A 10,912-nucleotide genomic window follows, 5' to 3' on the forward strand; every position below is an offset into this window, starting at 1 on the left:
AGACGAAGGCAGTAGCAGTTTTAGATACGGGCGACACGGGCGGTTGCCCGGGGCGGCATCATGGTGGGGGCGGCATCACGGCTCGTTCTCATGCTGCCCCGACATCATGCCAGCGCATACTGGGAATGGCATTGGTTTTCTATCGCCCATTTGCTGGGAGTAAGGGCGCCCTCCATTTGCGAGGTGCGCCTGCTGCTTGCGGCACAGGGAGGAGAGGGCGGGGCGGCGGGGGATGCTCTGGCTGGCTGGAGCAGCAAAAATGACCAACTCGCAAAATAAAACAAATTACAAAAAAAAACAACACACACGAAAACACCAGACATCATGATACAGACTTATAATTTGCACCGATGTTTTTTCAAAATTCTATACGCGAAAAGTGAGCGCAAGAGCGCTCGGTGCGCCAGCTTGCTGCTGAAGTCAAAGTAAACTTTATTGTCATCTCCGCTACATACAGTCCAGTATATAGAGAGACGAGACGACGAGGCTCCAGTTACAGCAGTGCAAGTAAACAAACAATATATATAAGAAGAGTAAGAAAATAAATATACACTTTAGGACTAGGGGTAAAGGGATCAATAACAATTGAAAATGTATATTTTATATTTTGTTGATCTAAAGTCTCACGCACAACCCGTTTTTAAACTCTTAAAAAAGAGAAAAGAAGAGGAGGAGCGTAGCGACTTCCACAGTCGCTAGAGGCCGGGGACTGAGCCTGCCTATTTGCCTGTCAACTTTACGCAATAATGCCAGAGGTGCAATTGCTTGCTTGTTTATTAAAGTGCTTGGAAAGTTTACAGAGCAATGTGATCGGCTCGCGATTCAAACTCTTAAAACATCACAGGCTCTAATGCAACAAGGGGAAACTCGTTGTGCTGCGGTCAACAAAAACTACGGCTACCCAGCCCTGCTCTGTCAAAATCAAACCAGTGAAAGACAGACTGACAACGCCCTCTTAATGTCGCCGCTAGCACCTACGTGACTCCCATTACACATCACCATAGCAACCAAACAAATGAAAACCCAGTGATCCTTAAAATTCAATACATTTAATTATGACTCCTACAAGGAGAAACGAGCAAAAGATACAGGTAAGCAGATGTGTCATTGGATAATGGCAGGTCATGTATCCTAAAACATTAAGAATCAGAATACTTTCTTAATCCCTAAGGAAATTATGTGGGTTACAGTTCCTCCAAGAAGAAATGGTAAAAATAGTAACAGTAACAGACTAAACTCCAAACAATATATACAATAATATAATATTAATTAGTCAGTGTCAATTGTTGATTTGTCCTGTTCTCATTGTATGACGAATTATGATGTCTGTTTAGTAGCCGTTTGCATACAACATTTGCATACAATGCATACTCTGTCTCTCTCTTCATGTGTGTGTGTGTGTGTGTGTGTGTGTGTGTGTGAGGGGGGGGGGGGCACCAGAGGGGGTGTTTGCCCAGGGCGCCAAACAGGCTAGGACCGCCACTGGACGAAGGAAAGTTCAGTTTCTTCTTTTCCAGACCAAAATAATACATCAGTCTGAAAATTGTTGTTTACATGTGCAAAGGAATAAGCTAAATGGAGATGCCAACCTATGTTAAACCAAATCTGATCAGGTTTAAATATTACAACTTTTGAATTCACAGTAAACAGAATTGAATTGATTTGAAATGTTCTCATATTATGAGATGCTTTGTCTTTCTGTAACATCGTGTGGCATTTTATATATTTTTGGTATTTCTTAAGGAACATTTTCTTTCTGATTTAATAGATATTAATAGAAAATAGAAAAACTAATAGAAAAACAACAAATTCAAGCAAAAAATTAGACCAGTTTTTCCCATCTCTAAAGAACACCACTCATTCCTGTTAATACAGTTTTATTTGCTTTAATGTGAAGGACTGAAATACATGTTTCTCCTTTTATCTCACAACATCTGCTTTTGCTCAACAATCCAGGTGTTCAGGATCGTGACATCTGCTGGTGGTGGCTGAAAAATGATCCTTCTGCTTGCCGCAGGCATTCACTTTAACCTCCTAGAACCTGGCGTCCACATATGTGGACATCACATTTTGGGTTATTTAGACCAAAATACTCAATTTTGCTCTACAAGCGCCTGATATCCACTTACGAGGACATTATACTGCTACTGTTCTATCGAAATTTTAAACAAATATCCTCATATGTGGCTCTCATTTTTCTTAGAAACAAAAATGAGGTAAAAACAAAATCTGGTAATTCTTTGTTTTTACATTCATCGGGTCCCAATATGCCCAAATATCAAAGAGAAATTAAAAATGCATGCGATGGAAGAGTTCGGGTCTTAGGAGAAGCCCTGCTTAAGCCCTCGCTCACTGGCGACTGACAGCACACAGCATATGAGATGAAGGAGGGGTGGTGAATCCCACAGCTGGTGTGAGATCCAGTTCATCCTCTGTAATTCCAGGTGGAGGAGTGAAGCAAAAGCGCTGAACGAGGGAGGTGAAGAAGAGGAAGAGCTCCATCTTAGCCAGACCTTCTCCGAGACACATCCTGCGACCTGCAAATGCAAAGAGTTTACGCTTATTTAAACGAGTCATGTCTGTGCAAGTGCAAATTTTCTTGACAAAAGCCTGATAAAGTTGTCATACCTGCAGAAAAGGGCATGAAGGCATCTCCCCTGACAAATTTACCTTCCTTATCCAGGAAATGAGAGGGGTTAAAAGTGTGTGGGCTCTCCCATTCACTCTCATCGTACAGGACGGAAGTAAGAAGGGGAAATACAATAGTTCCCTGTAGGCAAAAGAGCACATTTAACATAGATGCGCAATTCAAGTTATCAGAGGTGAATCAAAATATCTATTAAAGGGTATTTTTTTTGGATGAGCAGTTGACCTTTTTGATAAAGTATCCCTGGAAGGTGACATCTCGGCTAGTTTGGTGAGGAAGACATACAGGTAGAATATTAGCCAGTCTCTGGCTCTCGTGAATGACTGCATCAGTGTACGGCAGGTTTTTCCTAACATCAACACTGACTTTTCGGCTTCCTACTACATGTCTCAGCTCCTCATGGACCTGCTCTGTAGACACAAAATAAATAGATAGGTTTTGTCTGCATTCATTTTACCACATATTACCAATGATCACTTTATATTATAACACAAAACCCTTACAATATTACAGAGCAAAACCCAAAGATCAGACCATCCACTATGAACAAGTTATTGGTGGTAGTGGGGAGAAAGAACTCCCTTTTAACAGGAAGAGGTCTCTAGGAGACACAAGCTCAGAGTGGGACAGTCAAACTCTCCATCATGAGTACAAACAGAGTTCAGGAGCAGACTGCCGTATTACAGTGGCTTGCAAAAGTATTCGGCCCCCTTGAACTTTTCCACATTTTGTCACATTACAGCCACAAACATGAATCGATTTTATTGGAATTTCACATGAAAGACAATACAAAGTGGTGTACACGTGAGAAGTGGAACGAAAATCATACATGATTCCAAACATTTTTTACAAATAAATAGTGGGGTGTGTACAAAGATTTCTAACTCATATTTCCTGTGGAAACCCTTCAGCTCTGGAAGTTTGGAATCACCTCCCTTGTTGGACTTTGTAAATAAGAGACTCTTGAATTGTGACTAGCTAAAAGACTTTGTAAATAGCACAATTCACCGTCACTGTAAATGAAATCACTTAACTTGCACAAGTTCTGCATTTGAGTCTGGCCCAACACATTATGATAGTCCCAATATAGAAAAACCAGGTGTTTTTTCCCCCCACTAAGAAGAATTTAAATTTAAAATCAGGATCTGTAAAGGCTGAAAAAGACTCAAGAGCTGTATCTTTGTCAAAGCAGGCTCCAATAAACATTTACTGAAAGTTTAACAAAAGATTTCATATCAGAAATGTATTATCTTTTTACAACTTCTTAACTGAAGAGTTTATACTATAAGGTAAATGCATAGAACAAAGACTGAAGAAACTGAAATACTACCAGAGGAACGGAAATCAGTGGATACTTACTGCTAACCCCAGCTCCTTTTTCCTCTCATTGCCAGATTGTTGACTTCTCAGTGAAGTAGTATTGCTCAGGCCACTTAGGTTTTCCAGGTAAGTAAACTAAAAGACTATCAACCCTATCCATCATCCTGCACTGGAGAGATCAACTCCCAGTGCAAGAGCCTGCTCATTCTTAAGGGCACCTGCCTGTTCCACTCTCACACTGTTGGAAGCTTAAGTTTTAGCTTTAGGAAACCCTAACCCTCCACCTACTGGAAAGGAAATGAAGTTCTAGAAAATTAACCATAGTTTTTGAGTCGTGTGTTTGGTCCTGTTGTTGAGTTCCTTGTTGTACTTACCTGAGCTGAACATTAAACTTTAACCAACACTATCCTGCCATTAAGTCTGTAGTATGGAAACCATAAGACAAAGAGCTGTGGCTAAACCAAAGCTCCTGTATGCATGAAATACCTTGATGAAAGGTATTTTTTTTGCCTTTGTCGACATCTATCTTGAAACTATTCAGTTTTCTAATGGCTGAGGGGCTTTATGAAAACAGAAATGAAATTTCTGGAGGAGAGTTCTACCTCCTTACCCTGTATGTGTGGATATTTAGCCATTAACAGCAAACCCATCTCAGTGTGGCTGCTGTGGTGTCAGTACCAGCAACAAACAGGTCAATCACTGTGAATATCAAGTTCTCCTCACTGTAGTGAGAATCGTCAATACCAAATTCCTAAAAAAAAAAAAAAAATGAAAAAGAAAAGGTATAATAACAAAACTGAAACACTGTTTTGAACACTGAGCCACTTTTTAAAATGTTAGAAAAGACAAAACATGCTGTCTTACTTCCTCTTTCTGCTTCCAAATCAAAAAACAGTCCACAAACCCTTGGCACATGTCAGGGTCCAGTGTCTCCTTCAGGTACGTAATTAAATACTTTACATCTCTGATGGTCATCTCAACATTTTTTAACACCACCTGATGGTTTTTAATCCATCTGAACAGCCGGGGAAACATGTTATAAAGCTGTAAAATTAAACAGTAACAAAGTAAAGATTCAAGTAATGCTTTCATTTTTACAAAAGCACCATCGTCATGCATTGTTTTACGTATACATTTGGTATTTTCCGTATCTTTGTGACCACTTTATGCTTTCAATCACTATTTTATATTTTGCCTTCCCATCATGACGTGAATATTTTTGTTTGGCTCAATGGACAACAGTAAAACACTCCAAATATATTTCACCAAAAGTATAAATTTGTTAACTGATATGCAGACAGAGTCTGATTCAACATAAAATCAGATGTTTACCATTCAGTTTATGCCACACAGGTAACAATAGTCACTTAATATTTTATGTCATTCATTTTTTTTAAAAAAAAGAGAGTAAAAAAAAGGGGGGGGGAGGTGAAAAAGCAAACCTGGACTGATGCAGAACCTGTGACACACGTGGCATGATTGGCTCGCTTCACCATTTTTGTGAATATCGGGTCATTGTAGTCAAATCTGCATCCGTACACAGCAAATCCAGCATGTCCAAATTAACACTGTCAGATTTGATTTCAACACTTTTAAAGTGTCTATATGGGTCCACACCAGAGAGTGTTAATTTAACTCTTTTTGGAGAGTTGGTATGTTAACTCTGATTTAGTGTTAAACACCAAATCTCTCTGGAGTTGATAATTTAACACTTGGTGTTAAGAGTTTATATATTAACTCTCAAAGAGTATTTTAGTTTAACTACGTAAGAGTTATCTTCTAATTAATTCTAAAAAGCGGGAATTTTACTGTTCTGAACTTCTAGAAATTTCTTTTGGAAATAAACATTTACTAAAAAGACGCAATGGTTTTTGAAAAACATTTATTCTGAACTGTGCACCACAATTTCAAAACATTTTCTGAAAGATGTAACAGTGTACATGTTCTCACTTTCATTAGAATTTCGTTTATCAAAAGGTCTGACATAGGTGAGCTGGTAAATGCAAATAACAGCATTCTCATCACTTATTTCAATAAATACAAAATACAATATGCATGTCCTTCATTCATGACTTTGTGGAACTTCAACGCACTTCTGCTCTCCCCCATATTCCATCTTCACAAGCATATCCTATGTGGAGATTGAATAAAAATTAGTTGACACTAATTAATGGCACAAATCAATTGCAGCACAGTAAAAAAAAAAAAAAAAAAAAAAAAAAAAAAAAAAAGGGAATCCTTTTTGAGACATTACTTGTGTAAAGTATTTTCCCAAAAGATAAGGACACAGGCAACAGGTAGTACTGAACTAAATGTAAAACCTCAACCTTTTTCATTTTTACCTAAACCGTGTGCACAAAACTCTGGAGGGATCTAAATGCTAACGTAGAACCCAGTCAGGACATCTGCTACTGCTGTTTGCTCGTTTTTTATGGGAGATCGTTTTCAGGCTTCAAGTAGCACCATTATACCAACATTTCACATTCTAGACATTGTTTTAGGTGTATTTGACCAAAAAATTTAACCGAAAATTCACATGCAAGCTTTTTTTCAAGGCTGTGGTATTTGCCGAAAACAATACCTTTCAGCTAGCTAAAACAGCGAGCGGTGCTATCAGCGAGCAACATGGCTAATGCCTTTCACACAGCTTTGTCTCAACTCCAAAGAGCCACAGAAGTAAAAGCTAATAATAATAATTGAAACAATCTTTGAAAAAATGACTTACCAAGCATGGCAAACAACTCAAATATGTAGAGCAAAATGTTCTGAAACGGCTTCACTTCAGCTTCGATCGGAGCCGTGCTGGGGGCGGAGTCTGTGAATTTACTCTATTAGTGTCATAGCCCCTCTAGGAGTTCAGAGTTAAGAGGTCAAGAGTTAATGTTTCCATTGTAACACCTCCAGATTTGAAATAGAAACACTCATTTTTAACACTCGATTTTAACTACTATCATTTTACACCTCAGAGTTACATTAAATGCATGTGACTCTACTTAGAGTAAAATTAACTCTAAGACTACTAACACCAAAACATTTAACACTTTTGAATTTGCTGTGTACACAACGGAGAAGATAATATTGGCTGTTGCATAATTTATTGGAAGTGCTGTATCAAATGGTTCTCCTGTAACCCAACATGTGGACAAGATTAAGACATTAATAATTAATTCTAATAGCATTAAATCAAACCTCAGCAAAATTAAATTGGTCTTTGTTTTTATACTGCGTATACATGCTATCTCCATACCTTTATGCTCTTCGATCACTTGAATGAGATAGCTACACTCTGCCAAGATTTTATGAGAAAGTCTTTTGCCGAACTCAAAGTCTTTGAGGGTGGTGAGGGCAAAATATCTCAGCTCTTTCCATGATTCTCCATTTGCAAACAGAATCCCTACAAGACATAAAATTTTACAACAGAGGGTCAGTTAATTACAGTTTACAAGCAGTGTTGGGTTTAACATATTAATTTGTTGCTTTGTGACCCTTTACATCCTGATACAACCCTCCCAGGGATGCGTGTTCCACTTGGTTTCAGACTGGGAATCTTTCCCTGCCCGTTAGGTGAACATGTTAACGTTGAAACAGGTTGCAAAGTAACGCGTTACTGTAATCTCATGAGATTTTTCAGTAACGTACTAAAACGTGTTATGCTACAAAATTCAGTAATTACATTACAATTACAATTATGTCTTTACTTGCATTATAACACCTTTTTAGTTATCTGCAGGACAATAGACAAATAGAAAGAACAAGATATCAAACTTGCTTTTTACACGCTATAAACTGATTTCCGTTTGTGTTCAAGAGGAGGAAAGACAGCATGCTAACATAAAGCTATCCAAGTCAAGTCTCGTGGCTTTATTGTCATTCCAACCATGTGAAGTGGTACAGTACAAAGTGAAACGTTCCTCCAAGATCAAGGTGCGACATATGACTTAGACAATCAACACAGGACTACATAAATTGCAATGTCCAAAATTGCAAAAATAGCCAAAAACAAAACAAAGACAGTGCAACACCAGACAAAACAGAACGATACAGTCAGTAGACAGTACAGACACACCTGTGCAATAGAAATGTGCAAAAGGCTGAACATCCAAAAATCTAAAGTCATATCATAGCTGTCCAGTAACCCCAGTCCAGCTGCCAGAGTCCGAAGTTCAACAGATTACAGAGTCAGTGGTCAGCAATCAGGCTTGCAGCACTGAAGCCTCCTTATCTACTTGTTGATGTCTCAGTAGTAGTAGTAGTAACCGTAATTATGTGATTGTTGTGTTTCATGTCATTTTGCAGAGTAACGGGAAGGTAATGTAACAAGTAGTGTAATTAATTAGTTTATATAGCAGGAAATTAAGTGGCATACTGCATTTTTTTTAAAGAAAAGTAATAAGTAATGTGTAAATCATTATATTTTTTGAGTAGTGACTCTGATGGACCTGCAGATAATGGAGACATACAGCCCTGTTTCTACCAGTTGAGAAGCTGTGTAAAATATACATAAAATAAAACTCATTTTTAATGTATTGGCAGCGATGTGTTTCAGCATGTATTTCTCATTCTCCGCTGTATGTTGTAATGCATGACAGCACTAAGCTATAGTGCAAATGGTGGCATAGACTCTGTTTTGCATTATTTGTTATTTTATATGGGTATGTGTTATATTAAATATATTTCAGTTCTTTCTGAGTTACCTGGCTTCCGCACCAGTCTTTCCTGGTTTGGCTGAAAGAGGAGGCTGAGGGTGGAGCTGGTTTAAATGCAGAAGCCAATAAAATGGACTGGACCATCTATTGCGATCATGTAGGGGGAATGGGCTTCTTCTTAAATGAGGGTTAGCTGTTATCTCTCTAGTTTTCACCTTTGGAGTATATAAGGATTTATTCATTTGCTATATAACTGGAGCTTTTTCTCGTTGGGGCAGGTCAGTTTGTTGAGTTATGTTTTGTTAAGTGACTTTTGAGTAGAGTGTTGTTCGGTTAACCTCTTTTATGGGCCGACTTGGTTCTAAAAAAAAAAGTTTATTTTTATCATTTAAATTTTTTGTAATCATCTTGTCCTTTTGGGGGTATAATAAAAACTATTTTTTTGAAGATTACATTTGTGCCTGTGTGTTCCTAGATGCTTGGTTCATGATAGTGAGTGACAGGTCTGAAATGCAGACAGGTCGGTGTAAACTCTGTGACCGGTAGAAAAGAGCATGTTTAACAGACCTGGATATCTTTTTTCTTTTTTCATGGGTAAATTTACTTTAACATCAGCAATCAGGTAAGAGGTCAGATGACTGTAGTTATCAACTCGAAAACTCAGTCCAAGGTTTTCCAATCATGTGGTAATACCTTCAAACATGGATAAGTCTGCAGGCAGCAGATAATGTGATGTGTGCTATTGTGCTAAAGTTTCTTCACAAAGAAACATCACCCTGGTTTAAATATTTCAAACATAACTCAGTAGGTCTTTATTTGTTTTGTTTTTTTGCATTTCAGGGTCATTTTATCACTTTTGATCTGGCGTTTCCATCTGTGTCATTGGTGAAATGTTATTATAAGCCAACTATCAACTGAACTCAAAGTTCAACACAATGTTGTCACAAACAGCAGAACTTAACTCACAGCAGACATCAAGAACAAAGGAATATGTAACACTAAACCTTTAAAATATTATTTAGTAATATTAGTTTTCTGACTGAAAGGAAACCTGGACTTCATGATATTGGTCAACTCACAAAACATGAGGAAACATGCTGTTAATTGTGTAGCCTGTTTCTATCATGTTTTCTTATATCTCTAGTGATCACAAATAACAAAACCTGCAATTTCCCTGGGCTCACACAGAATGGGTGGATGATTTGTGAACATGAAATTAAACTTAATAAACCACAATATAAAAGAATCTTACCATGACCTTGGTTTACATCATTAAGTATTGGGGAGATGTTGCGCTCTCCAAACTCCTCTGCATAGTTGACCAGTGCCTCTCTGACTGTCTCATATCCAGCCAGGACCACGACTTTGTTGGTTCCAAAGTAAAGAATAAATACAGAGCCATATTCCTTTGAAAGCTGGAAGAATCATTAAAAAAAAATAATAGTTAAATAGCATGTTACGTTCCCCTAACATTTCACAGGAGACCCTGCTAGGGCCATAACATAGCATTAGGTATTGTAATATGTTTAAACTGGCTTCTTTTAATTCAGATCTTGAGAAGAGTTACCTTACCTCACACAGAGTTTTGTGGGGTCTCTTGAGATCTAATTGCAACAGGTTACCAAGCAGGGGCAGAGGTCTCGGTCCTGGGGGTTCATTTCTTTTTTCCTTAGAGATGAAAATGATAGAAACAAGATAAAGTACAAGCAGGAGAACAACAGCTCCCAGCATTGTGGTGGGACTGAACAAAATGAAAAAGATAAAATCCCCAAAATGTTCCATTTGCTCTGGTGTTGATGGTTCTCCTCTGTGCTGTCCTTGCAGGTAACACACTTTGCTTTGTGCCAGACTGCAGGGGCAGGAGGCTTTCTTTGTCATATATCTTTACAATCTCCTAGATTTTGACTGCCTTTGCAAAAATTAGACACTGCATGGCTTTTTCCAATGACTGATAAAAAGACCAAGAAGGGTATCTCTCAGACACTCTGATGTCAATAAATATGTGCACACTCAGTGTAAACTATGAATACTGAAACACAAAGTGTGAAGGAATATGTATCCCCTGCAACTTTTAAAGGGAAAGACTAATCTTCTCAAAAGTCATCCAGGTTAGGTTCTTCCACCTCTTCTTTGTGCTTCCAAGAATGGGATCACGATTTCTTCACAACGCCTTACTTATTTTAACCTCACTGTCGCCATTGCACCTTAGTATGAAAAAGAAACCTTTTTTCTTTGTGGGTGTGTTTGGGTGAAAATGGGAAGGAGTTATAGTGCTTCTGGTTGGAGTTTCCATTACAGA

General features: G+C 38.2%; 1 pseudogene across 1 annotated transcript; it reads right to left on the bottom strand.

The window, feature by feature from the left end:
• Positions 1-1,707: 1,707 nt before the first annotated feature.
• Positions 1,708-10,607, bottom strand: LOC146520044 (cytochrome P450 2K1-like; annotated as a pseudogene). The gene is made up of 10 exons (XR_014873575.1): positions 10,186-10,607; positions 9,866-10,028; positions 7,215-7,361; positions 7,030-7,091; positions 5,410-5,535; positions 4,832-5,011; positions 4,578-4,718; positions 2,873-3,057; positions 2,629-2,770; positions 1,708-2,537 (listed from the first exon to the last, which is right to left on the bottom strand). The product of XR_014873575.1 is annotated as a cytochrome P450 2K1-like (transcript).
• Positions 10,608-10,912: the final 305 nt, after the last annotated feature.

The sequence above is a fragment of the Neolamprologus multifasciatus genome, chromosome 4 (assembly GCF_963576455.1).
Source record: "Neolamprologus multifasciatus chromosome 4, fNeoMul1.2, whole genome shotgun sequence".
Lineage (NCBI taxonomy): Eukaryota > Metazoa > Chordata > Actinopteri > Cichliformes > Cichlidae > Neolamprologus > Neolamprologus multifasciatus.